We start from the raw sequence: 26,816 nt of genomic DNA on the forward strand, positions 1-26,816 counted from the left end.
GAAGTGCTGTACGCACAGTCAACAGTCCCTCCTCTGTTATTGGGGTTCAGTAACGTCAGCTGTTCCCCTGCTGTGTGTGTGGCAATCCCTCCTACCTCCTCCAACCTCCTCCTCCTCCACCCGTCCCTGGGCTCCAACACCGCCAGTTGCCGTCCAGAAGTGCTGTACGCACAGTCAACAGTCCCTCCTCTGTTATTGGGGTTCAGTAACGTCAGCTGTTCCCCTGCTGTGTGTGTGGCAATCCCTCCTACCTCCTCCTACCTCCTCCAACCTCCTCCTCCTCCACCTGCCCCTGGGCTCCAACACCGCCAGTTGCCGTCCAGAAGTGCTGTACGCACAGTCAACAGTCCCTCCTCTGTTATTGGGGTTCAGTAACGTCAGCTGTTCCCCTGCTGTGTGTGTGGCAATCCCTCCTACCTCCTCCAACCTCCTCCTCCTCCACCCGTCCCTGGGCTCCAACACCGCCAGTTGCCGTCCAGAAGTGCTGTACGCACAGTCAACAGTCCCTCCTCTGTTATTGGGGTTCAGTAACGTCAGCTGTTCCCCTGCTGTGTGTGTGGCAATCCCTCCTACCTCCTCCTACCTCCTCCAACCTCCTCCTCCTCCACCTGCCCCTGGGCTCCAACACCGCCAGTTGCCGTCCAGAAGTGCTGTACGCACAGTCAACAGTCCCTCCTCTGTTATTGGGGTTCAGTAACGTCAGCTGTTCCCCTGCTGTGTGTGTGGCAATCCCTCCTACCTCCTCCAACCTCCTCCTCCTCCACCCGTCCCTGGGCTCCAACACCGCCAGTTGCCGTCCAGAAGTGCTGTACGCACAGTCAACAGTCCCTCCTCTGTTATTGGGGTTCAGTAACGTCAGCTGTTCCCCTGCTGTGTGTGTGGCAATCCCTCCTACCTCCTCCTACCTCCTCCAACCTCCTCCTCCTCCACCTGCCCCTGGGCTCCAACACCGCCAGTTGCCGTCCAGAAGTGCTGTACGCACAGTCAACAGTCCCTCCTCTGTTATTGGGGTTCAGTAACGTCAGCTGTTCCCCTGCTGTGTGTGTGGCAATCCCTCCTACCTCCTCCAACCTCCTCCTCCTCCACCCGTCCCTGGGCTCCAACACCGCCAGTTGCCGTCCAGAAGTGCTGTACGCACAGTCAACAGTCCCTCCTCTGTTATTGGGGTTCAGTAACGTCAGCTGTTCCCCTGCTGTGTGTGTGGCAATCCCTCCTACCTCCTCCTACCTCCTCCAACCTCCTCCTCCTCCACCTGCCCCTGGGCTCCAACACCGCCAGTTGCCGTCCAGAAGTGCTGTACGCACAGTCAACAGTCCCTCCTCTGTTATTGGGGTTCAGTAACGTCAGCTGTTCCCCTGCTGTGTGTGTGGCAATCCCTCCTACCTCCTCCAACCTCCTCCTCCTCCACCCGTCCCTGGGCTTCAACACCGCCAGTTGCCGTCCAGAAGTGCTGTACGCACAGTCAACAGTCCCTCCTCTGTTATTGGGGTTCAGTAACGTCAGCTGTTCCCCTGCTGTGTGTGTGGCAATCCCTCCTACCTCCTCCAACCTCCTCCAACCTCCTCCTCCTCCACCTGTCCCTGGGCTCCAACACCGCCAGTTGCCGTCCAGAAGTGCTGTACGCACAGTCAACAGTCCCTCCTCTGTTATTGGGGTTCAGTAACGTCAGCTGTTCCCCTGCTGTGTGTGTGGCAATCCCTCCTACCTCCTCCAACCTCCTCCTCCTCCACCCGTCCCTGGGCTCCAACACCGCCAGTTGCCGTCCAGAAGTGCTGTACGCACAGTCAACAGTCCCTCCTCTGTTATTGGGGTTCAGTAACGTCAGCTGTTCCCCTGCTGTGTGTGTGGCAATCCCTCCTACCTCCTCCTACCTCCTCCAACCTCCTCCTCCTCCACCTGCCCCTGGGCTCCAACACCGCCAGTTGCCGTCCAGAAGTGCTGTACGCACAGTCAACAGTCCCTCCTCTGTTATTGGGGTTCAGTAACGTCAGCTGTTCCCCTGCTGTGTGTGTGGCAATCCCTCCTACCTCCTCCAACCTCCTCCTCCTCCACCCGTCCCTGGGCTCCAACACCGCCAGTTGCCGTCCAGAAGTGCTGTACGCACAGTCAACAGTCCCTCCTCTGTTATTGGGGTTCAGTAACGTCAGCTGTTCCCCTGCTGTGTGTGTGGCAATCCCTCCTACCTCCTCCTACCTCCTCCAACCTCCTCCTCCTCCACCTGCCCCTGGGCTCCAACACCGCCAGTTGCCGTCCAGAAGTGCTGTACGCACAGTCAACAGTCCCTCCTCTGTTATTGGGGTTCAGTAACGTCAGCTGTTCCCCTGCTGTGTGTGTGGCAATCCCTCCTACCTCCTCCAACCTCCTCCTCCTCCACCCGTCCCTGGGCTCCAACACCGCCAGTTGCCGTCCAGAAGTGCTGTACGCACAGTCAACAGTCCCTCCTCTGTTATTGGGGTTCAGTAACGTCAGCTGTTCCCCTGCTGTGTGTGTGGCAATCCCTCCTACCTCCTCCTACCTCCTCCAACCTCCTCCTCCTCCACCTGCCCCTGGGCTCCAACACCGCCAGTTGCCGTCCAGAAGTGCTGTACGCACAGTCAACAGTCCCTCCTCTGTTATTGGGGTTCAGTAACGTCAGCTGTTCCCCTGCTGTGTGTGTGGCAATCCCTCCTACCTCCTCCAACCTCCTCCTCCTCCACCCGTCCCTGGGCTCCAACACCGCCAGTTGCCGTCCAGAAGTGCTGTACGCACAGTCAACAGTCCCTCCTCTGTTATTGGGGTTCAGTAACGTCAGCTGTTCCCCTGCTGTGTGTGTGGCAATCCCTCCTACCTCCTCCTACCTCCTCCAACCTCCTCCTCCTCCACCTGCCCCTGGGCTCCAACACCGCCAGTTGCCGTCCAGAAGTGCTGTACGCACAGTCAACAGTCCCTCCTCTGTTATTGGGGTTCAGTAACGTCAGCTGTTCCCCTGCTGTGTGTGTGGCAATCCCTCCTACCTCCTCCAACCTCCTCCTCCTCCACCCGTCCCTGGGCTTCAACACCGCCAGTTGCCGTCCAGAAGTGCTGTACGCACAGTCAACAGTCCCTCCTCTGTTATTGGGGTTCAGTAACGTCAGCTGTTCCCCTGCTGTGTGTGTGGCAATCCCTCCTACCTCCTCCAACCTCCTCCAACCTCCTCCTCCTCCACCTGTCCCTGGGCTCCAACACCGCCAGTTGCCGTCCAGAAGTGCTGTACGCACAGTCAACAGTCCCTCCTCTGTTATTGGGGTTCAGTAACGTCAGCTGTTCCCCTGCTGTGTGTGTGGCAATCCCTCCTACCTCCTCCAACCTCCTCCTCCTCCACCCGTCCCTGGGCTCCAACACCGCCAGTTGCCGTCCAGAAGTGCTGTACGCACAGTCAACAGTCCCTCCTCTGTTATTGGGGTTCAGTAACGTCAGCTGTTCCCCTGCTGTGTGTGTGGCAATCCCTCCTACCTCCTCCAACCTCCTCCTCCTCCACCCGTCCCTGGGCTTCAACACCACCAGTTGCCGTCCAGAAGTGCTGTACGCACAGTCAACAGTCCCTCCTCTGTTATTGGGGTTCAGTAACGTCAGCTGTTCCCCTGCTGTGTGTGTGGCAATCCCTCCTACCTCCTCCTACCTCCTCCAACCTCCTCCTCCTCCACCTGCCCCTGGGCTCCAACACCGCCAGTTGCCGTCCAGAAGTGCTGTACGCACAGTCAACAGTCCCTCCTCTGTTATTGGGGTTCAGTAACGTCAGCTGTTCCCCTGCTGTGTGTGTGGCAATCCCTCCTACCTCCTCCTACCTCCTCCAACCTCCTCCTCCTCCACCTGCCCCTGGGCTCCAACACCGCCAGTTGCCGTCCAGAAGTGCTGTACGCACAGAGCCAAACACCTCGCCAATGTGTTAGTGGGGTTCAGCACCGCCAGCTGTTCCCCTGCTGTGTATACGGCAACGTGTACTGCGACCGCCACGCAGGCACAACAAGTTAAATGTAAGGGAACCTGACCCCCCCCCCCCCCACAGGCGTTTGTTACTGAAGGAGCCACCTTGTGCAGCAGTAATGATGCAAAGGGAAAAAGTGCCTCTTTTCGTGATGCTCCTTGCACATGCTGAACCAAACACTTATGAAATGTGTCCCCACACAGCGTTAAACCGTCCGGTAGGTGGAACTTTCCTTTGTCGTGTGACGCAGCACAGCCATCATTTTTACCCCCTTGGCGCCGTGCGCCGCCTCCTCAGCGTTGTTTTAATCTGTCCCGGAGCCTGCGCTGTTAGGTTAGCCCTTGGCCATGCACACATGTTGCGCTGCCCGTCTTCTGACCTCATTTGGTGTCAGGCTGGCTGCGCCTGTGCGGGTGCGCTGGCCGAGATCCCGCCTCGCAGTGTCGTCTAATGTAATCCCACCGCGGGCCTGTGATCCGTGCCCGTGCGCAGTGCATATCCTCTCCTCTCACTCCCCTCCCTACGGCTTCTTCAGACTGTGCGATGTCAGCTGGTCCCTAATAGCATGCCACGGCCGTGACACCGCACAGTCTGAAAAAGCCGTAGGGAGGGGAGTGAGAGGAGAGGATATGCACTGCGCACGGGCACGGATCACAGGCCCGCGGTGGGATTACATTAGACGACACTGCGAGGCGGGATCTCGGCCAGCGCACCCGCACAGGCGCAGCCAGCCTGACACCAAATGATGTCAGAAGACGGGCAGCGCAAAATGTGTGCATGGCCAAGGGCTAACCTAACAGCCCAGGCTCCGGGACAGATTAAAACAACGCTGAGGAGGCGGCGCACGGCGCCAAGGGGGTAAAAATGATGGCTGTGCTGCGTCACACGACAAAGGAAAGTTCCACCTACCGGACGGTTTAACGCTGTGAGGGGACACATTTCATAACTGTTAGGTTCCGCATGTGCAAGGACCATAATTAAAAGAGCTAAGTTTACCTTTTCCAGCATTAGTGCTGTACACAATGGCTCTTTCAGCTACAAACGCCTGGGGGGGGGGGGGTTAAAGGTTTCCTTTCAACTTGCTCGAGTGCAGGCTTCGGCCTACACTCCGCTCCCCCTGCTCCTCCTGCTGACCCTGGGCTCCAACACCGCCAGTTGGGGCCCGGTACTGCTAGCTGCACAGAGAAAAACACCTCGCCAATGTGTCAGTGGGGTCCAGCACCGCCAGCTGTTCCCCTGCTGTGTAGCCGGCAACGTGTCCTGCAAAAGTCACGCAGACACAACACACCCAAAGCTGCCGCCTGTGCAGGCTTCGGCCTACACTCCCCTCCCCCTGCTCCTCCTCCTCCTGCTCCTCCTCCTGCTGTCCCTGGGCTCTAACACACCGCCAGTTTTTGCCCAGATGTGCTAGCTGCACAGAGAAAAACACCAGCCAATGTGTCAGTGGGGTCCAGCACCGCCAGCTGTTCCCCTGCTGTGCAGCCGGCAACGTGTCCTGCAAAAGCCACGCAGACACAAGAACTGAAATTGAAGGGAACCTGTCCCCCCTCCCCCAGGCGTTTTTACGTTATCCAGCCACCTTGTACAGCGGTAATGCTGCATGTGTGCAAGGTGGCTCAGAAACGTATTCTCCTCGCACATGTGGAACTGAAAACACGTCTGCAATGTGTCCTCTGTGTGACCATTTAACCGTCCCGGTGGTGTGACTTTCCTTTGTAATGACACGCTGCAACCCCCTTGGTAGCGCTGCCCGTCTTCTGGCATCATGGTTTGGCTGCCTGCGCCTCTGCGGCCGCCCTGACCCACACAACGCCCCTCGGTGTCTTATTTATTGGGACTGCGAGGGTGTGATTGATGGGCAGGATCAGTGCATCAGTTCGCCTGTCCCTCCTCTCCTTCCGCCTTCTTCGGACTGTGCGGCTTCATGGCCGTGGCATGCGATAAGGGATCAGATGACGCCGCATAGTCTGAAGCGGGTGTAAGAACCCAAGCGAGAGGCGAACATATGTACTGCGCCAGGCCATGAATCCCAGCCCCGCAGTGTTTAAACTATGTCAATACACTGCGGGGCTGTGATTCATGGGCATCGCGAACCGCACCGGCCAACATTAAATGAGGTCAGAAGATGGGCAGCGCTAACGGCGCTAGGCCAGGGGATAACACGACAGCGCAGACTCCTGTACAGCAAATAACAACGCTCGGGAGGCTGCACCCAGCACCAAGGTGGGATTCTTGACACCTGTGCTGCGTCTCATTACAAAGGGAACTCTCGCCTCCATTACACAGTTTGACTGTCTAAAGGGCTGAATGTTATACGTGTTCCATTCAGCGTGTGCAAGGAGAAAAATTACAAGAGCAACCTTTGACTTGCGCAGCACTGCTGCTGCATAAGCTGTGGCTCTTCTACTTTGTAACCCCTGAGGGGGGGTTAAAGGTGACTTTTGAAATCGGTTCAATTAGGCTTCGGCCTACACTCTGCTCCACCTGCAGAGCCCGGGCTCCAACAACGCTAGTTGCTGTCCGGAAGTGCTGGCTGCACAGAGCCAAACACCTCGCCAATGTGTCAGTGGGGTCCAGCACCGCCAGCTGTTCCCCTGCTGTGTAGCCGGCAACGTGTCCTGCAAAAGTCACGCAGACACAACACACCCAAAGCTGCCGCCTGTGCAGGCTTCGGCCTACACTCCCCTCCCCCTGCTCCTCCTCCTCCTGCTCCTCCTCCTGCTGTCCCTGGGCTCTAACACACCGCCAGTTTTTGCCCAGATGTGCTAGCTGCACAGAGAAAAACACCAGCCAATGTGTCAGTGGGGTCCAGCACCGCCAGCTGTTCCCCTGCTGTGCAGCCGGCAACGTGTCCTGCAAAAGCCACGCAGACACAAGAACTGAAATTGAAGGGAACCTGTCCCCCCTCCCCCAGGCGTTTTTACGTTATCCAGCCACCTTGTACAGCGGTAATGCTGCATGTGTGCAAGGTGGCTCAGAAACGTATTCTCCTCGCACATGTGGAACTGAAAACACGTCTGCAATGTGTCCTCTGTGTGACCATTTAACCGTCCCGGTGGTGTGACTTTCCTTTGTAATGACACGCTGCAACCCCCTTGGTAGCGCTGCCCGTCTTCTGGCATCATGGTTTGGCTGCCTGCGCCTCTGCGGCCGCCCTGACCCACACAACGCCCCTCGGTGTCTTATTTATTGGGACTGCGAGGGTGTGATTGATGGGCAGGATCAGTGCATCAGTTCGCCTGTCCCTCCTCTCCTTCCGCCTTCTTCGGACTGTGCGGCTTCATGGCCGTGGCATGCGATAAGGGATCAGATGACGCCGCATAGTCTGAAGCGGGTGTAAGAACCCAAGCGAGAGGCGAACATATGTACTGCGCCAGGCCATGAATCCCAGCCCCGCAGTGTTTAAACTATGTCAATACACTGCGGGGCTGTGATTCATGGGCATCGCGAACCGCACCGGCCAACATTAAATGAGGTCAGAAGATGGGCAGCGCTAACGGCGCTAGGCCAGGGGATAACACGACAGCGCAGACTCCTGTACAGCAAATAACAACGCTCGGGAGGCTGCACCCAGCACCAAGGTGGGATTCTTGACACCTGTGCTGCGTCTCATTACAAAGGGAACTCTCGCCTCCATTACACAGTTTGACTGTCTAAAGGGCTGAATGTTATACGTGTTCCATTCAGCGTGTGCAAGGAGAAAAATTACAAGAGCAACCTTTGACTTGCGCAGCACTGCTGCTGCATAAGCTGTGGCTCTTCTACTTTGTAACCCCTGAGGGGGGGTTAAAGGTGACTTTTGAAATCGGTTCAATTAGGCTTCGGCCTACACTCTGCTCCACCTGCAGAGCCCGGGCTCCAACAACGCTAGTTGCTGTCCGGAAGTGCTGGCTGCACAGAGCCAAACACCTCGCCAATGTGTCAGTGGGGTCCAGCACCGCCAGCTGTTCCCCTGCTGTGTAGCCGGCAACGTGTCCTGCAAAAGTCACGCAGACACAACACACCCAAAGCTGCCGCCTGTGCAGGCTTCGGCCTACACTCCCCTCCCCCTGCTCCTCCTCCTCCTGCTCCTCCTCCTGCTGTCCCTGGGCTCTAACACACCGCCAGTTTTTGCCCAGATGTGCTAGCTGCACAGAGAAAAACACCAGCCAATGTGTCAGTGGGGTCCAGCACCGCCAGCTGTTCCCCTGCTGTGCAGCCGGCAACGTGTCCTGCAAAAGCCACGCAGACACAAGAACTGAAATTGAAGGGAACCTGTCCCCCCTCCCCCAGGCGTTTTTACGTTATCCAGCCACCTTGTACAGCGGTAATGCTGCATGTGTGCAAGGTGGCTCAGAAACGTATTCTCCTCGCACATGTGGAACTGAAAACACGTCTGCAATGTGTCCTCTGTGTGACCATTTAACCATCCCGGTGGTGTGACTTTCCTTTGTAATGACACGCTGCAACCCCCTTGGTAGCGCTGCCCGTCTTCTGGCATCATGGTTTGGCTGCCTGCGCCTCTGCGGCCGCCCTGACCCACACAACGCCCCTCGGTGTCTTATTTATTGGGACTGCGAGGGTGTGATTGATGGGCAGGATCAGTGCATCAGTTCGCCTGTCCCTCCTCTCCTTCCGCCTTCTTCGGACTGTGCGGCTTCATGGCCGTGGCATGCGATAAGGGATCAGATGACGCCGCATAGTCTGAAGCGGGTGTAAGAACCCAAGCGAGAGGCGAACATATGTACTGCGCCAGGCCATGAATCCCAGCCCCGCAGTGTTTAAACTATGTCAATACACTGCGGGGCTGTGATTCATGGGCATCGCGAACCGCACCGGCCAACATTAAATGAGGTCAGAAGATGGGCAGCGCTAACGGCGCTAGGCCAGGGGATAACACGACAGCGCAGACTCCTGTACAGCAAATAACAACGCTCGGGAGGCTGCACCCAGCACCAAGGTGGGATTCTTGACACCTGTGCTGCGTCTCATTACAAAGGGAACTCTCGCCTCCATTACACAGTTTGACTGTCTAAAGGGCTGAATGTTATACGTGTTCCATTCAGCGTGTGCAAGGAGAAAAATTACAAGAGCAACCTTTGACTTGCGCAGCACTGCTGCTGCATAAGCTGTGGCTCTTCTACTTTGTAACCCCTGAGGGGGGGTTAAAGGTGACTTTTGAAATCGGTTCAATTAGGCTTCGGCCTACACTCTGCTCCACCTGCAGAGCCCGGGCTCCAACAACGCTAGTTGCTGTCCGGAAGTGCTGGCTGCACAGAGCCAAACACCTCGCCAATGTGTCAGTGGGGTCCAGCACCGCCAGCTGTTCCCCTGCTGTGTAGCCGGCAACGTGTCCTGCAAAAGTCACGCAGACACAACACACCCAAAGCTGCCGCCTGTGCAGGCTTCGGCCTACACTCCCCTCCCCCTGCTCCTCCTCCTCCTGCTCCTCCTCCTGCTGTCCCTGGGCTCTAACACACCGCCAGTTTTTGCCCAGATGTGCTAGCTGCACAGAGAAAAACACCAGCCAATGTGTCAGTGGGGTCCAGCACCGCCAGCTGTTCCCCTGCTGTGCAGCCGGCAACGTGTCCTGCAAAAGCCACGCAGACACAAGAACTGAAATTGAAGGGAACCTGTCCCCCCTCCCCCAGGCGTTTTTACGTTATCCAGCCACCTTGTACAGCGGTAATGCTGCATGTGTGCAAGGTGGCTCAGAAACGTATTCTCCTCGCACATGTGGAACTGAAAACACGTCTGCAATGTGTCCTCTGTGTGACCATTTAACCGTCCCGGTGGTGTGACTTTCCTTTGTAATGACACGCTGCAACCCCCTTGGTAGCGCTGCCCGTCTTCTGGCATCATGGTTTGGCTGCCTGCGCCTCTGCGGCCGCCCTGACCCACACAACGCCCCTCGGTGTCTTATTTATTGGGACTGCGAGGGTGTGATTGATGGGCAGGATCAGTGCATCAGTTCGCCTGTCCCTCCTCTCCTTCCGCCTTCTTCGGACTGTGCGGCTTCATGGCCGTGGCATGCGATAAGGGATCAGATGACGCCGCATAGTCTGAAGCGGGTGTAAGAACCCAAGCGAGAGGCGAACATATGTACTGCGCCAGGCCATGAATCCCAGCCCCGCAGTGTTTAAACTATGTCAATACACTGCGGGGCTGTGATTCATGGGCATCGCGAACCGCACCGGCCAACATTAAATGAGGTCAGAAGATGGGCAGCGCTAACGGCGCTAGGCCAGGGGATAACACGACAGCGCAGACTCCTGTACAGCAAATAACAACGCTCGGGAGGCTGCACCCAGCACCAAGGTGGGATTCTTGACACCTGTGCTGCGTCTCATTACAAAGGGAACTCTCGCCTCCATTACACAGTTTGACTGTCTAAAGGGCTGAATGTTATACGTGTTCCATTCAGCGTGTGCAAGGAGAAAAATTACAAGAGCAACCTTTGACTTGCGCAGCACTGCTGCTGCATAAGCTGTGGCTCTTCTACTTTGTAACCCCTGAGGGGGGGTTAAAGGTGACTTTTGAAATCGGTTCAATTAGGCTTCGGCCTACACTCTGCTCCACCTGCAGAGCCCGGGCTCCAACAACGCTAGTTGCTGTCCGGAAGTGCTGGCTGCACAGAGCCAAACACCTCGCCAATGTGTCAGTGGGGTCCAGCACCGCCAGCTGTTCCCCTGCTGTGTAGCCGGCAACGTGTCCTGCAAAAGTCACGCAGACACAACACACCCAAAGCTGCCGCCTGTGCAGGCTTCGGCCTACACTCCCCTCCCCCTGCTCCTCCTCCTCCTGCTCCTCCTCCTGCTGTCCCTGGGCTCTAACACACCGCCAGTTTTTGCCCAGATGTGCTAGCTGCACAGAGAAAAACACCAGCCAATGTGTCAGTGGGGTCCAGCACCGCCAGCTGTTCCCCTGCTGTGCAGCCGGCAACGTGTCCTGCAAAAGCCACGCAGACACAAGAACTGAAATTGAAGGGAACTTGTCCCCCCTCCCCCAGGCGTTTTTACGTTATCCAGCCACCTTGTACAGCGGTAATGCTGCATGTGTGCAAGGTGGCTCAGAAACGTATTCTCCTCGCACATGTGGAACTGAAAACACGTCTGCAATGTGTCCTCTGTGTGACCATTTAACCGTCCCGGTGGTGTGACTTTCCTTTGTAATGACACGCTGCAACCCCCTTGGTAGCGCTGCCCGTCTTCTGGCATCATGGTTTGGCTGCCTGCGCCTCTGCGGCCGCCCTGACCCACACAACGCCCCTCGGTGTCTTATTTATTGGGACTGCGAGGGTGTGATTGATGGGCAGGATCAGTGCATCAGTTCGCCTGTCCCTCCTCTCCTTCCGCCTTCTTCGGACTGTGCGGCTTCATGGCCGTGGCATGCGATAAGGGATCAGATGACGCCGCATAGTCTGAAGCGGGTGTAAGAACCCAAGCGAGAGGCGAACATATGTACTGCGCCAGGCCATGAATCCCAGCCCCGCAGTGTTTAAACTATGTCAATACACTGCGGGGCTGTGATTCATGGGCATCGCGAACCGCACCGGCCAACATTAAATGAGGTCAGAAGATGGGCAGCGCTAACGGCGCTAGGCCAGGGGATAACACGACAGCGCAGACTCCTGTACAGCAAATAACAACGCTCAGGAGGCTGCACCCAGCACCAAGGTGGGATTCTTGACATCTGTGCTGCGTCTCATTACAAAGGGAACTCGCGCCTCCAACACAGTTTGACTGTATAAAGGGCTAAATGTTATACGTGTTTCATTCAGCGTGTGCAAGGAGCGAAATTAAAAGAGCAACCTTTGACTTGTGCAGCACTACTGCTGCATAAGCTGTGGCTCTTCTACTTTCTAACCCCTGAGGGGGGGTTAAAGGTTACCTTTGAAATTGGTTCAAGTAGGCTTCGGCCTACACTCTGCTCCCCCTGCAGAGCCCGGGCTACAACACCGCTCGTTGCTGTCCGGAAGTGCTGGCTGCACAGAGCCAAACACCTCGCCAATGTGTCAGTGGGGTCCAGCACCGCCAGCTGTTCCCCTGCTGTGCAGCCGGCAACGTGTCCTGCAAAAGCCACGCAGACACTTGCTCTTGTACCTTCTGCTCCACATCCTGGTTCCAGTACCGTCAGCTGGTTCCGGGCAGAGCCTTTGGCTTAGGTGCCTCCCTCTGGGTATCCGAGTTCCACCAACGTCAGGTGGTCCTTGGTAGTGCTTTCAGGCACGGGTACCTCCTGCTTAGTAACCGGGTTCCAGTAACGTCAGCTGGTCCTCGGTAGTTCCATTGGCTCTTGGACCTTCGGCTACCCATCCGGGTTCCAGCACCGTCAGCTGGTTCTCGGCAGTGTCTTTTGCTCTTGTACCTTCTGCTCCCCATCCTGGTTCCAGTACCGTCAGCTGGTTCCGGGCAGAGCCTTTGGCTTAGGTGCCTCCCTCTGGGTATCCGAGTTCCACCAACGTCAGGTGGTCCTTGGTAGTGCTTTCAGGCACGGGTACCTCCTGCTTAGTAACCGGGTTCCAGTAACGTCAGCTGGTCCTCGGTAGTTCCATTGGCTCTTGGACCTTCGGGTAGCCATCCGAGTTCCAGTTCCATCAGCTGGTTCTCGGCATTTTCTCAGCCTTCTTGTACCTTCTGCTACATTTCCAAGTTCAAGAGACTAAACACGATGACCCGGAAGAACACCCCTAAGATGACGACGACACCAGAGACGACAACCACCGTGATGACGACGACCCTGGAGACGATGACCCTGAAGACCACCCCGATGACGACGACCCCGGAGACCACCCCGATGACGACGACCCCGGAGACGACGACCCTGGAGACGACGACGACCTGGAAGACCGAGAAGCAGAAGAACAAGAGGCTGCAGAACAAAGAGCAGAAGGACATTAAGCATAACACAAAATATCAGAGCAAAAAAATATTATGTAAATTATAAGCAGAAGAAGACTAAGCAGTGTATGGGGGTGAGTCCGTTCCTCCTCGTGGTGCCCCTGGATAAAGCCTGATGCTGCAGGCCAAACTGAACGCGGACAAATGTAACTGGTTTGTGACAGGCAGAACGGAAGGTGTAATCTTCAAACTTTTATAGATAACAACTACGGGAATGCCTGTCACAAATAAGAATATGATGAAGAAGTTGAATATGATGAAGATAATAGTAAAATAAAAAGAATATGAACAATGTAACCCAAAAAATAATAGGTAGAAGATGAAGAAGAAGATGAATAAGGTGAAGAAGTTGATGTCAAAGAAGCTGATGATGAGGATAATTAAGAAGAAAGCGTGGGAGAAGTAAAAAAGAAGGTGAAGGGCGTGGAAGTAGTGAAACATCAATATCTGACATAAAAAAAAAAAAAAATAACATAGTCAAATTCTTTCTAACGCCGAACTTCATAAAAAAAAATAAAAAATCCTGCTATTCTATTACATTGGGCTAAACCTCTGTCCCTTTAATATCTCCGCCACGTCCCCCAATACATCCTACATTATTCTTAGTTGTTTTCCTTCATGTAGAATGAACCTACAAGTTTATTAAGGGTTTATTTTAATTCCGATATTTTCGTCCCATTGACTTGCATTGGGATCGGGTATCGGTATCGGATTGGATCCGATATTTTGACGGTATCGGCCGATACTTTCCGATACCGATACTTTCCGATATCGGAAAGTATCGCTCAACACTACTAGTAAGATGTTCTTCTACCATAAGGCGGAATAATGGTCATCTGTGCGGTTGCTACACATCAAAATAACAACCACATGATTACCAGGATCTAACGTTTCCCAACAAAACATTTCCAAACTCCCCACGCTGGCTTGTCATCTCGTAATAGATCCTGATGCCATCTCTTCCCCAGGTAAGTAACAGTACTCAACCATAATATAAATGAAAATATGATTCATCATTGCAAAGTTGCCACTTTCTCCTGATCCATGCTCCAGTTTTGTGCCCGTGCCCCCAATGTACGCATTTCTGGTGGTGGACAGTGGTTGCACTCTGCCCGATTAATGGTTAACCAACCAGATATGCATGCATAGCCAGTAGCCATAGCCAGTAGTAATTCTTAAAGTCTACAGTAGATCTTTTGATGGTATCAGACTAGACAAAATACTAATCACTGCATACCAGGTAAACTGTGAAGTCCGACCATTTTAGAAATTCTCTTACCTAGTGAAAACAGTGTGGTCCTTGTCAAAGTTGGTCGGATCCTTAGGCTTGCTGATTAATATATTCCACCTCTTAACAGGTGCCATTGTCACTCCACCTGTCACTAGTTTTATATTTGTCTGTGTATAATTAAGATAACTCCTTTTGTGGTAGACGTATCGTGAGACCTTCAACTCCAATAGGATTCATATGTGATTGCTCTTCTGCATTCCTGATTGCAAACTGATTTGGAACAGTTACATTAATCCAAACCATTAAACTATAAAAGTGTTTTTTTAGGCTGCCATTGACCTTGGTCTATGGTAGTAGACAATTCAGATCAAATCTCATTATAGTTACTCTTAAAATTGCTTGAAAAGCATCTAAGTGCCATGGTTTATCTAATGTTATGGGCATTAGATTCTGTGAGGGGGTTATGATCCATGGATCTAGTCTGATTGCTGTATGTAGTCGGAAGTAATTTTTCTCCTAATATGGAGACATTACTGTCTGCCCCATGGGATTTTGCCTTCCTCTGGATCAACATGTTAGGGTATAAATTAAACTTGATGGACTGGAGTCTACCTACAACCTAAAAAACTATAAAACTCTATCTATAAAATGATAGCAGGAGAAAACTTTTCAATTGCAGATGCTTCCATCTTATATTTATTGAATTGACATTATTCAGTCCAACCAATATGGAGTTTCCTAGTTAGGAGCAGTCTAAAAACTTCTCCTGTGTGTGTCGTAACCTATCAGATCATTTCCTTTTCATGGTATAACAGATCTTATATCTGGAATATCATCAAGACAAGTCAATTGTGCATTACCTAGAGTGACACACATCAATTTTCACAGACTGCATTGTATCTTCTAGTTAGAAATTTTATCAGTGAGACATTGGAGCATTTATAGATACAGTAGAGTTATGAACGTCACTTGAGAAATGGTAAGGTTTTAATATTAGAGGTTAGGACTGGCCCGATTAGGGTCACCATGACTTGGTGGAATGGCTTTTCCATTTTATTGATCAAAATTATGTTAGCTAAACACCCTATATTATTTTCATATTTTCATGCACTATTGATGTGTATTCGCTTATTATGATTTTATCTTGGGTTTTGTCTGTTAAGTGGCCATTGTGAACATGCTTTACACGCTGCATGCACACCAACTTACTGTACATATCCCAGTTTGTTTTTTGTATCTAGCGCTGATAAAGGTGTGACCTGCCTTTTCTTTGACCTGGACATTACATTCCTGTAGTTCTCCATGGCTGCATGTCCACTAGCTGGATCTCAGTCTTTCTCAGCTCTAATTCACATGTACGTCACTTGACAAATAGTAAGGTTTTAATATCAGAAGTTAAGACCACCCCAAATGTAATGTTACGTGCTAAGCATCTAATTTTTTCCTAGTAACCAGAACCAGTATTGCTATTCATATTTCATAGAGTTCTCATTGACATGATTTAGCACTACAAATTGCAACTTTTTTTGTTTATTGTATATGGAGGTAGCTGCTCCCAGTTGGCACCTGTTCACGGTAGCTTGGAAGTGCCAGTAGGTCTTTTAGTCATTTTCTTTGAGCTGGACATCACATTCCTGTAGTTCTCCATGGCTGCGTGTCCACTAGCTGGATCTCAGTCTTTCTCAGTGCTAATTCACATGTACATCACTTGACAAACAGTGAGGTTTTAATATCAGAGGTTAAGACCACTCCGAATATGGTCACCATGATGTGGTGAGTTTTTCATTTTTTTAATCAAAATTATATTAACTAAGTACCCTGTATTATTTTCATGACCTATTGATGTTTATTTATTTGCTTATTATGTTGTCATCTTGGGTTTTGTCTGCTTAGTGGCCAGTGTAAATGCACCATTTCTGGGGCTGCTGAGGGCTGGTCTTATTAGGTTGGAAAGGGGCCAATATCCATGGATATTCGCAGCCTATTAATATCAGCCCCCAGCTATCTGCTTTGCCTTAACTGGTTATTTAAAATAGGGGGTACTTCACATGATTTTTTGGGGTCCCCCCATTTTTAATAACCAGTAAAGCAAACAGCTGTAAGCTCATATTAATAGGCTGGGAAGGTCCATTTATATTGGCCCCTTCCCAGCATAATAAGACCAGCTTACAACTGTCTGCTTTCTCTTAGCTGGTTATTAAAAAAAGGGGAGGCCCCAAGTCATTTTTTAATAAATTATTTATTTATTTTACACTGTCCCTCACTCAAGCAGCATCACCACCCGTGATCTGGTGGCAATACAAGTGTATGAAGTTGTATTCACTTATACACTTATATTGTTTGACCTGCCATCCAAACTGCTTACTAGAAGTGGACATGCAAAAAAGAAAAATTTTATTACCTTAAACTTCCAACTATAGAAGTGTCAAAATTATATTAATTTTTTTTAAATGTTACATGATTATGGCTAATATAGAACCTCCCTGACATGTTTCTTTTCCAATAGAGCACCTCTAGTTTTAGAATACCCCTGATATTCTATGACTGTGGATGCCCTGTTGCCCCAAAAATGTGTCAGACAGTTTCTCTATTAGCTATAATCGTGCCATTTAAAAAAAATGTTCTAATACAATTTTGGAATTTTTATAACTGGACGTTGACTGTAACCAATTTTTCTTTTTTTCATAGAAAAATTTTGCTCTGTAGGAATAAATGGTAGAAAGATTTTAATGGAGACGATTTAGAAAGTTTCTAAAGTTTGCATTCCAGAAGCAAATAAACAATAAAAAAACACTGCCAAGGTTATCATTAGCTTAAGTCTGAATTTGAATGTCCTACGACAAAGAAAAGATGGAAAGCTGTGTACAAAATGACAAAGCAGACAAAACAGAAATCTCCTGCTCCTGCATCCTGACCCTTCAGGCACAAAGGACAAACCTAAAATGTTAATATGAATGCCAGAGGGACAAACTCAGGACTTTTCTAAAACATTGAAGAAGTTTGCCTCTAGCTAGTTAATATTGAAGAAGATTAGCAGTCAGCAGGCTTCACCTGACATTGCAATGTAGTACTGAAATACACACTTTATATATGTTTTAAGCTTAATATTGTGGATTACTGCACACAATTTCATACAGAGGAAAAACAATGTTAAAGATAAACCTAAAATATTAGCTGGCACATATTTAAAGAGATTGTGCTATAAAACAATATCTGTTCAGGTTCTGGATGGTTCCCCATCTATGAGCAAGAATGGAAAGATGCTCAGTGCAAGTGATTTCAGTTCTGTCACACTTGAGCCCAGGGCTTTATTTGGAGTTCATGTTGCCATGGTCACTTTAATTGGTCACCCCTCTACTGATAAGTTAGACCAAGGCTAGGGTCACATGACCATTTTTATCTCATCTGAGAAAATTTGTTTGATTATGTGAGATCAGATTTTCTCAGATGTGGAGAATAAAAAAACAAACAAACAAAAAAATTAAAATAAATTCTCCAAGTTTTCCATTCTGTCAGTCTGTGAAAATTGGATAAACCTATTGACATACAGTATATCACTGAGTGCCATCAGAGAATTGGAGACAAATCGTGCATAAGTTTTTTCTTTTGAGCTGCTTTTAACCTGTTCAGGTTTACAAAGAAATAAAGCAATTAAAAGATGTAACCTAGATTATTTAATACAATTTAAATAAAAACACTCCCATACACAGGAGCGCTCGCTTGTCATCTACAGCATCTACATTAATACATCACCAGGACCGCAGTCAGTAGACGACTACATCACAAGAACCACTGTCAGTAGACGACTGCATCACCAGAACCACCATCAGTACATGAATACGCAACCAGTACCACCATCACTACATGAGTATGGAACCAGAACTACCATAAGTGCGTAAAGACAACACTAGAAAAATTCAGTGAATGAAAACAATACCCTATCCACCATCAGTACATGAATACAGCACCAAGCTTAGTACAGTGATCAATTGCAATGCCATACCAGTGCCATATACAATTGTATCTTATGAACCTACAACTCCCAGTATGTATTCACCAATGGTAAGAAGATACTGAGAGTTGTTGTTACCAGTCATAAGACTGCAGAGACTACAGGAACCAAAGTACTGATTAGAAGCAGGCAGTAGAACTTATAAACATTTAAAGAGTAACTTGACTTTTGGGAGATATATTGAATGTGTTAGGTCCTTTAATTTTGAGCAGGTTAGTGCAGATCTGAGTCCTGAATCCCTATTGCTCAAAAGTCCTCTTTGTGGTGTACAGCTGTGGAGTCAGGACTACGATATTCTACTGCCTTGGCTCTACACTGTGTGCTCTCCTGTTTACTGAGCTTAGCTGTGCTCCTGTAAAAGGAGCAACTGGTGGGGTTCAGGAACAGGTACCCCACCAATCTGCTCAGAATTAAAGGGAATCTGTCATGTCATTTTTGCATACCATACTAATAGTATCCTGATGTGAGACCCTTTTAAGATATGTAACTTTTATTGCTATATATTGCTACATATTGCCCATTGTGTCGCTGTAAGTCCTGGAAAATTTAGTCGCACGCCAGCAAGTCAAGCGTATGAAAATCCAAAATTAATGTTCACTCCTTACCCCACCCATAATCCCATGCACCCCTCTGTGCTGGTGCCAGTGATCCAGTTAGACTGATATTGCAATCCTTAGACTGGCAGTCTGCATCAAGTATTTCTATCGAGCTATCACAATCAGGTCAGGAAAGCCAACGACCAGTCCGGGTGACTTCAGTCAAGATGAGAGGTATTGAAGTGAGCAGTCAGCATCCGCATGTTGCAGGGCTCTCTCCTCCTCACTGAAGCCATTTGCTTCTACACTTCTGGAGGCATCACGTGGCAGCTGCAGACATGCAGCAATCCAGTGTCATAGTGCACCCACCACCACATTACGTGCCCTCCCACTGAGTCTGGGAGAACTTCTGTGCTCCTCTAGTGTCAAATCAGATCACTAATTCAGAATGGAAACTGATTTTAGACATTTCTCATTTTTACCAAGTTATCACTGTTAATCATGACAAAGAACTGGCTTTAATATGCATACATTACGGCATATAAGGTGCACTAAGACATGTTATTTCTCCATCAGCGCAGGATACTTCCATCACCAGTGAAAATGTCATTACTATTCTTTGGAACCTGCAGCAGTTGGAATCTATGCTTTTGTAGTGGAAGTGTCTTACACAACCCTACAAGGTGAACATAATTACCTATTGATTCTTTCACCTCTTGTATAAGACCCTATTGCGCTTTTGCATATACAGTTTAGCTTAATATTTGCTGAAAAATCTTTTAATATGCAAATAATGCTTATGTGCACCTTTACCATGGCTTATGCCTGTCATGTCCCCCATGCACTCCAACCAAGCGGCATTCACCTGTATGTCTAATCTCCTTGCCTATCCAACCCTGTGTAACATAATTCAGTTAAAAATGCTTTAAAAAAGTATTTATAATGTCCCCGATTCCTATGATAAGGAGGGCTTTGACTAGTAGATGAGGCTTTGGTTCCACAAACTAGTCAGCTCTCTTTACATGTTTTCACACCCTTGTGGGCATGATAACATAATTTGCATGCATGACGTCATCACCGCTCAGCGCTCACGCAATTCTAGCGAATGTGCACCACTCATTCCAGCAGTGCCACTGCACCTCTGCAGCCGAGTGTACACTTCCCAGCTTCAGAGATGCGCACTGCAGATGACCGGAAGCTATCTTCTAAACTTCCAGACATGCACAGTGCATTCCTCTAAAGCTGGGTGTATGCTTTACGGATTCACAGGTGCACTGCGCATAACCGGAAGCCATCTTCTTCAATTTTTGACATGCGCAGTGTGCGTCACTGAAGCTGGGAAGCATACACCTGGCTTTAGAGAGACATCACTGCTGGAAAGATCAGCATGCATGTGCAGATTTGCAGGAGCTGGCAATAAGGCCAGCTCGTGCAAATTATCTTATCACCCCCACAGGGACATGACAACATGGAAATACGGCTGAGTAGTGTGGGACAACGAACACCCCATCAAGTGATTCTTTAAAGGTAGCCTGTCAGCTGATTAATGATGCCCAACCCATGGGCAGCATGTATCAACCACTGGCAATATGATCACAGCCATGTATGTTTGTCTATGAAACGCTGCAGTGCATAATTTTAATCACTGCTGTGGACCGCGTATAAGCAGAGGCATATCAGTCAGTGTAAGGGGGTGGGGAAAAGCTGTTGAGGATCCGCCTGTATGACTACTGCACAATGTGGCTTGATCTGCGATGACTAGTCACCTGTGTGCGGCTCAATAATAATAATAATAATAATAATCTTTATTTATATAGCACCAACATATTCCGCAGCGCTTTACAGTTAAACAGTTTTAAACGCAACTGTCATAAGTAACAACATTAACAATAATATAATGATTAAAGCAAAATAAAACAACCCTGCTTGTGAGAGCTTACAATCTACAATAAGGTGGGGAAGATACAAAGTACAGGTGTGTATTTACAATGATGTATTTTCAATGATGGTCCAGCCATCTTGAGGGGATAGGTGGAGATAGTGAATGGGCTACACACACTTACACATAAAATGACTGACTAGGGAATGTGATAGGCCGCTCAAATGTGTTTTGAGGGAGCGCCTAAAACTGTGCAAGTTGTAGCTGGTCCTAATTTCTTGGGGGTAGAGCATTCCTGAGGATTAAGGCAATGCGGGAAAAGTCTTGGAGTCGGGAGTGGGAGGTACAGATTAGTGCAGAGGTTAGTCGAAAGTCGTTTGCAGAGAAAAGCGATCAGCTAGGCTGATAGACAGAAATGAGGGAGATGTAAGGGGGTGCCGCACTGTGGAGAGCTTTGTGGGTGAGAACAAGTACTTTGAATTGGATCCTATAATGAATTGGCAGCCAGTGTATTGACTGGCGAAGAGCGGACTCGTCCAATTATTGATTAGCCAGGTGGATGACCCTGGCTGCTGCATTAAGGATGGACTGGAGAGGGGAAAGTCGAGTAAGGGGGAGGCCAATTAATAGAGCGTTACAGTAGTCCAGGAGGGAGTGGATCAGGGTGACAGTAAGGGATTTTGTTGTTTCCATGGTGAAAAAAGGGCGGATTCTAGAGAGTTTCTTTAAGTGTAAGCGGCAAGAGCAGGAATGAGATTGTATATGGGAGGTGAAAGGAGATATTGGTGTCTAACATAACAGACAGCGCACGTGCTTTTGGGGTGTTATTATGGTGCCACCCACGGAGAGGCAAATGTCAGATTTAGTGAGGTTAGTAGATGGCGGGAGCAGAAGAAGTTTTGTTTTGGAAAGGTTGAGTTTCAGATAGAGAGCAGACATGATATTGGAGACTGCGGACAAACAGTCACTGGAGTTCTGTAGTACAGCGGGGGTAAGGTCAGGGGATGACATGTAAAGTTGTGTGTCTTCAGCATAAATATGGTAATGAAAGCCAAATCTGCTGATGGTCTGTCCAATTGGGGCCATGTAGAGGGAGAAGAGAAGGGGGCCAAGGACTGAGCCCTGAGGTACCCCAACAGTGAGAGGAAGGAGATGAAGTATAGCCACCGAACAAAACACTGAAGGAGCGATCAGAAAGATAGGAGGAGAACCAGGAGAGAGCAGTGTCCTTAATGCCTAGTGACTGGAGCCTAGAGAGTAGGAGATGGTCACCATTACGTTTTGCTGTCAGAAGGTCGTTGGTAAATCCTTGGCGGTGATTAAAAATATGTTTTTCTCTAAAACGTCACACTATCCTTTCCTATAAAATATTCCCCCGCCACACTGCCTGCCCTATGACTCATAAAACACTTAAAGACCACACTGTCCTCCCCTATGAATTATACCTGCCACACCTTCCTCAATTATGAAATCTAATCACCACACTGTCACACGTAAAGCTGCCTCCTCTCCCTTCCCCCTCCATACTGAACCCAGTCTTCACACTGTCCCCTCTCATGATGCCCCTCTTCATACTGATTCTGTGAGACTGACCCTCCATACTGAGCCTGCCATGCTGCTCTTTTTTATACTGAGTCCTTCCTGATGGCTATCTGCATACTGAACCCACTACACAGCCCTCTTTCTATATTTAATATCAGACTTCCCTCTTTCTAAACTGAGAAGTCACGCTACCCTCTTTCCAAGCTCTACCCCCCATGCTGCACCTCTCTGTGCTGAGAGTTCCACGCTGCCCTTCTCTCCATATTGAGCCCTGACACTACCCTTTTTTATACTGAGCCCTTCATGCTGCCCTTCTCCATACCTGCCTCCTCACATTGGCCCACTCCATACTGTGCCCGCCATGCTGTCCCACTCTCCATACTAATCCTCCCATCCTGACCCTTCTCTATACTGACCCTGCCATGATGCCCTTTTATTATACGTAGCCCCTTATGCTGCCCTTCTCTCCATACTGACCCTGCCATGCTGTCCCTCTCCTAACTGGGCACCTCTCCATACTAAATCCTCCATGAACCCCTCTTTCAATAATAAAACCTCCGCTCGGCCCTTCTCTCAATACTGAGCCTAGTATGCTGCCCCAATCTCCATACTGAGCCTCCCATGCTGCCCCATTCTCAATACTTATCCCACCATTCTGCCCATTTCTTATATTTAGCCCCCATGCTGCCCCTCACCACACTGTGCTCCTAGTTTTTTCCATTCTCCATACTGAGCTCCACACAATGCACCACTTTCCATATAGAGCCCCCAAGCCAGGGTGTCTTCCATGAAGGAATACTCTCCTAAACCCCATACACAAAAAATATTGTGCAATTTGCAAGGGACCATACTGAAAAATATGAAGACTACTGGGACTCTATACTGTGGAGTAATGAGAACAAGAAAAATGTGTTTGGAACTAATGGCTTCAAAACTATGTGGCGTTGCAAATGTGTGGAAGTGCAAGGAAAAATACTTGGTGGGCGCCTACAGTGAAACATGGTGCTGGCAGTGTTCTTATGTAGGGCTGAATGAGTGCTTCTTGTGTAAGGGAGCTATATTTAATTGACAATATCATAAACACAGAGATGTGTCATGCCGTACTTACTTAATGTAGAGGCGCAACTCGTATAGGTGAGCATACTGCTTCTAACATCTTGTTTGCCTTTGTATGTGTTCCACTTTTTTTTGTTTTATTTCTAGGCTATTTGAGACCCTGTTTTTTCTCTATTTTTTAATTCTTATATTCTATTGAAATATGTTTATCCCACAAGTGTCTATACTGTGACCACCCTGTGGTTGCGATGCAGATTGTAGCATGTGAAGAACATTATCAGTGATTCACAAGTAAACTTGTCACTTGAGTAATTTGACTCCTAAATGAAATTTACAGACAGGAAAGAGCTCATTAAGATGTCTGAGCAAATAGGTCCAATCACAACCTGCGGTGCACGGATTGGCGGTGAGTCTCCCGACAGTAATATGAGAGCTTCATACATTTCTCTGAGGCTGACACACTCCGTTCTGCAGAACCGCGGCCAGTCTGTGCATTGCGGTCCGAGATCAGACCTATTTGCACGGATGTCTGAATGAACCCTAAGGGTGGACACATCTGTACTATATAACGGCTGTTACAGTACATGATACAACAATTTAAAGATACCAAGCAGAGTTCCTTGTATCAGATGAACAGCCATTTTTATAATTAAATACATTTGGAGATCAGCAGGAACATAATGTAAGTCCTATCAAGGGAAAAAGCCTCACAAAGCAAAATACAATTAATTTCATCACTCAAAAACGGTAATCGAAGCACAAAGAAAAAGATAATTTTTTGGTCAAATAGTACTCTTTAATTTAACCATCAATTTAGACATGGAGTTCCTATATCTAAACAATGCAGCATAATCACTGTGAAAGTATTTCTTTATTATCTCAGCACTTATCATCTGCTGAGCCTGTAACTATGGGGAGGTATGATATAATGGAGTGACATTAATCCATGACCAAGAAATGTCAGTCCCTGTGCTGCAGCAAACATAGTTATTGAATTGTGCCCTAAAGGAATAAATTCCATTATAATACTTATGACAAGTGTATTATGTTCTTTTTAAATAATACACATTATCCTTATAGTGCCATCTACAATTCAGTACCACATGTTAGTAAATATGCAGATTAGGAATGTGAAACATTCTGCAGACTATTAGCTTATTGAAAAATACAAAAATTGAGCTTGGATTAAGTTGGTATACAGGCAGCACATAAACGCATGTTCACATTGGCCATAAAGCATGGAAAACCTACAAGAAACAAAATGAGCAAAAACCCTGCTGCAATTAAATAAGTAAAAAGCAAAAGTACATTTAAATAACCTAGGGTTCTTAGTAATACTGTTTTTGAGCAAGAGTAGCATAAAAGCCATCCCACCATCGTCGAGGTGACCCTGATCGGGACGGTCCTACACGAACCTTGCCATGTGTCAGAGTTGACCTCAGTGTGTTAATAAGGGCAGACAAGCGGACCAGGTCCCAATCTATGGACACCAGTCTGGGAAAGCTTTTAAATGTGATTACAGCTCAGGAGAGGGAGGCCACACCCCGCCTTGCACAAAATGCAAAAATACAGAGAAAAAACACAAAAATTGAGCTTGGATTAAGTTGGTAAATATGCAGCACAAAACCTGCAAGAAACAAAATGAGAAAAAACCCTGCTGTAACTAAATAAGTAAAAAAACAGTGCATTTAAATAACTCAGGGGAGTTATTCCAGTCTGGGGAAGCTATTTAGTTGTTAGTGGCCTTAACCATGGATACCTAAGTTACTGCAATGCCCTGCACATGGGGTAAGTGACACAGCGAATCACAAGAACTATACTACATTTCTAACTGGAGGTATTTGTCAATATTATAATTATTACACTTACTACATATTGGGATAGGATCTTATAGATTAGTATAGCCCTTAAAGTCATTCTTTTCCAAATCCTTGACTTTGAAAATGGGAGTAGTGACTGTATTATTTCCTAGGAGCACTGCAAGGGTCTGTCATACAATGCTCGAAAGGAAAATATGCAGTATAACTCTCCAATGGAAGAATGGAAACCAAAATAGTGGATGATTTATGCAAGGGAACTGGACATCATTAATCTGATAGATTTATTAGAACTGTAGAAGAAAAAAAATTATTGCAGAAACCTACGACAATTTATTTTGTACAAATGTTTAGAAAATAACAGTTCATACATTTTAGAGTGAAATTAAACTTTGCAACTTTTGCTAATGTTTTGTTTGCCTGAACGTTTATAATGGAGTTGTGTATCCTTTTTATAAGACTACTAGCTGAAGAGCCCAGCGTTGCCTGGGCATAGTAACTAACTGTGGTTAGTTATAGCAAATTATAATGCTTATCCTATCCCATAATCCCGTGCCCATATATCCATCATAAATTTCCTCCATCCCATAGTCCCGTGCCCATATACCCATCATACATAACCTCCATCCCATAATTCCATGCCCTTATACCCATCATACACATCCTCATCCCATAGTTCCATGCCCATACTGTATACCCATCATACACATTCTCTATCTCATAGTCCCGTGCCCATATATCCATCATACACATCCTCCATCCTATAGTTCCGTGCCCATATACCCATCACACATCCTCTATCCCATAGTTCCATGCCCATATACCCATTATGACAACATCTTTGCCATGGCAACCATTCTGACATTAACATCGCCATGGCAACTTATTATGACATCATCGTCACCATGACAACCATTATGACATAACTGTCACCATTGCACCCTATTATGACATCATCTTCACCATGGCAACATTTATGATATTGTCGCCATGGCAACCATTATGACATCATCATCGATGCACACACATACATACACTAGTTTTTATATATATACTGTATATATATAAGACTATGGTGGTCTAAAGCTTTAATGCATTGATTAATTTCATCCTATATTGTAGTATGTAAGAATGATATAGCTCCTGAGCAGGAAATTGGAAACAAGGAGTAGGTTTTTTTCATGGCTCTGAGATTGGATATAAGAAAGAACTGATACATGGAAGAGGAAAGGAAGACGAGATGTTTATCTATAGTTTTATGAAGTCATATTGAGTTATTAATCTTTGTGTCAATCACAAGGTCAGGACAGATTTTTATCCTCTAGAAATTAACATTATAGGTTACTAATAAATTGTTAAATTCGTTCTACCCCCTTTTAGAACTCAAATATGTTCTACTATTCAAAATAAACAACCACATACTACACCTTTAATTTTGCAGCAAAGGATCCATTTTGCGTATGTTAAACTTTCATTGCTTTGTAATCACAGTTGATTGCTTTCTTTTACTGTCTTTTCTGCATTAGTAACACTTTTGTCACAAGTCAAAAAGTACAGCAGAAGGTTCAGCTCACTGACTGTCATTAGAGACACAGGAAGTTCTAAGTGACAGATTTCAATTAAAAAACTCAACATGTTTCCCATTTCCTAATGTAGCAATCCAAACTTCACTGTCTTTAAAGTAAATTCCATGAATGGTAATGGAGTAATATGTCTGTAAGCAACAGTGAGACCAAGAAGGTACGCAATATCATTGATTATCATTATTGAGAATGATTAGACAGCTTATATGTTACTAAAAGTCTTAAAAAAATTGTCCACTACTTGGACAACCCCTTCTTATATCCCATGCTTGGCCCCAATAAAATAAAAAAAAAGCCTATACTCACTTCCTGCGCTGTTCCACCGGTGTTGGCAATAG

The sequence above is a fragment of the Ranitomeya variabilis genome, chromosome 3, assembly GCF_051348905.1.
Source record: "Ranitomeya variabilis isolate aRanVar5 chromosome 3, aRanVar5.hap1, whole genome shotgun sequence".
NCBI classification, from domain to species: Eukaryota; Metazoa; Chordata; class Amphibia; order Anura; family Dendrobatidae; genus Ranitomeya; species Ranitomeya variabilis.